Raw genomic sequence first — 2,360 nt, 5'->3', positions numbered from 1 at the left:
CATATCAAAACGACATCCTTCCACCCACAAAGTAACGGATCGTTAGAACGGACACACGCAGTAATAACAGACATGTTAAAATCGATACAGCGAAATTCGGATGAAGAATGGGACGATCAACTTAACTTTGTATGCCTTGCATATAACACAATGATACACGACTCTACTGGTTACACGCCATTCGAACTCACATTCGGACACCAAGCCAATCTTCCCTCCACAATATCCAAGAATCCCCAACGCACATACGCAGACGAAGTCACGTTCCGCAAAAAGGAATGGGACTCTAGACTCCGACACGCTCGCGAAACATTGATCAAAAGTAAACAGCGATATCAGCGCGATCAAAAACGTAAAATTATAAAACCTCAATCAGTTTTCAAAGAAGGAGACTCTGTTTTAATACATAACGATCATAAAAGGCATAAACTTGATGTGGAATGGTTAGGACCGTACACGATTGATAAAGTATGTACTCCATACTATCTGATTCAAGACAAAAAGATACACGGTAATCGTTTAAAACCTTACTTTCCAGGTCGACGCTCCTCTTTGCCGGAATAGTATCCGCGCAAATAAATATTACACCATTAGAAGGAAACTCTGTATTCGTAGAAAACATAGGAAAAGGATATTTATACAGCGACACTGCCAATGTAATAGTAGGATTAGACACTAGCGACATATACGAACAGATAAGCGCAATAGAATCATATAAATTAACAATAGACTCACGTGCAATCAGCAAACAATACGTCGAAGAGTTAGGCGGATTACAAAATCGCATCAATAACCTAAAACAACTCGCAAAACACTTGAAAGCGTTAACAAATACCCGGAGCACACGAGGTTTGCTTAACATCATAGGTTCCGTATCGAAAAGTCTGTTCGGGACTCTCGACGATGATGATCTTACGCTCATAAACAAAAATATGGACAAACTATTCGATGATAGTAATAAAATCAAGACCATAATAGCTAATCAAACATCACTTATTAGAAAAATTGTAAACTCAGAAAACCTAAACCACTTAGAGAGATCATATAGTGATATATTAAAATTACAACAGCAGGCAAATATCGATAGATCTATGCTTAAGATGATCATGAAAGTCGACACCGCGATGCAAACTTTACACTTCCAATTAGATGAAATACTTAACGTCATGATATTAGGCAAACAAGGAATAATTAGTCCACAAATACTTGACCCCAATGAATTCATAGAAAATTACGCCAAGACAATAGGTAGCCAGATGTACAACACCGCGATTTCTGCCAAAACCGAACATTTTCAATTCATACTCGACATCAGTGATCTTAAAATCTTCACAATAGATGACAAAATATTTTTCAAGATCATAGTACCTTTAGTCTCTAACACAGAATGGAACATATTACAAGTATATCCTATCCCGAGTAAAAGAAATGGAGTATTTTTGGCTCCAGTAGTCGAACATCAGATATATTTAACTTCAGGTCTTTCATTTATAAACGCTGATATCGAGTATTTCAACAAACTTTGTAAGAATCGAGCCGGAACCACTATATGCAAACAAACACTACCAATCCATGACAGAAATTCAAGAACCGATTGTCGCAGCGAAATAATAAATTTCAAACCACACATTGAACATTGTCAAATAACTGTACTTAAGATTGAAGACATTAGCTTTATACCGCTCAAAACTAGCAACTGTTACATTGCGATACCAGCAAATCCGATAGAAATAGACACAATTTGCCAAACGAAACATACCTTACAAAAACTTGACAAGCCTTCCATCATAAGAGCTAACACTTCTTGCGATATATTGTACAAAGACGAACACATGCGTATAGGCGAAACAAAAAACGAAGTCATATACGAAATCAAAACAAAAACCCTAGCGCTCAAAACAAACGATAGTTTCACTCATCTATTAGATAAACTCGAGCGAGCACCGAAAATAATAGATAATTTACAAGGCTATAAAACAACGATCGATAAAATAGGCGACGAGATAGAAACTCTTAATTTCGAACACAGAATTAAAAATATACAGTATTGGGGACTAACCACGCTCCAGATATTAGGGTACATAGCATTAGGCATACTAGGTATATATGGATTAAACAAAATAGGGGTATTCAAATGCATCAGGAAATGTATACCGAACAAATTATGTATCAATTTATTTTGCTGCCGAAATGAAACTGTAATCAACAGCCACAATGCGACAGCCCCACCAGTACCACTCACCCTGGGCTCAACACCCAACATCTATATTCCAACCAACACATACCACTCAGATGAAGAGGAGGAATCAGCTGTAATTTTCAAGCCACGTCAAGTCCGATTCCACAAAAATCTTCTGAAG

Source organism: Bombus vosnesenskii, unplaced genomic scaffold, assembly GCF_011952255.1.
Source record: "Bombus vosnesenskii isolate JDL3184/JDL3185 unplaced genomic scaffold, Bvos_JDL3184-5_v1.1 scf7180000014822, whole genome shotgun sequence".
Lineage (NCBI taxonomy): Eukaryota > Metazoa > Arthropoda > Insecta > Hymenoptera > Apidae > Bombus > Bombus vosnesenskii.
This window is presented reverse-complemented; position numbering follows the sequence as displayed.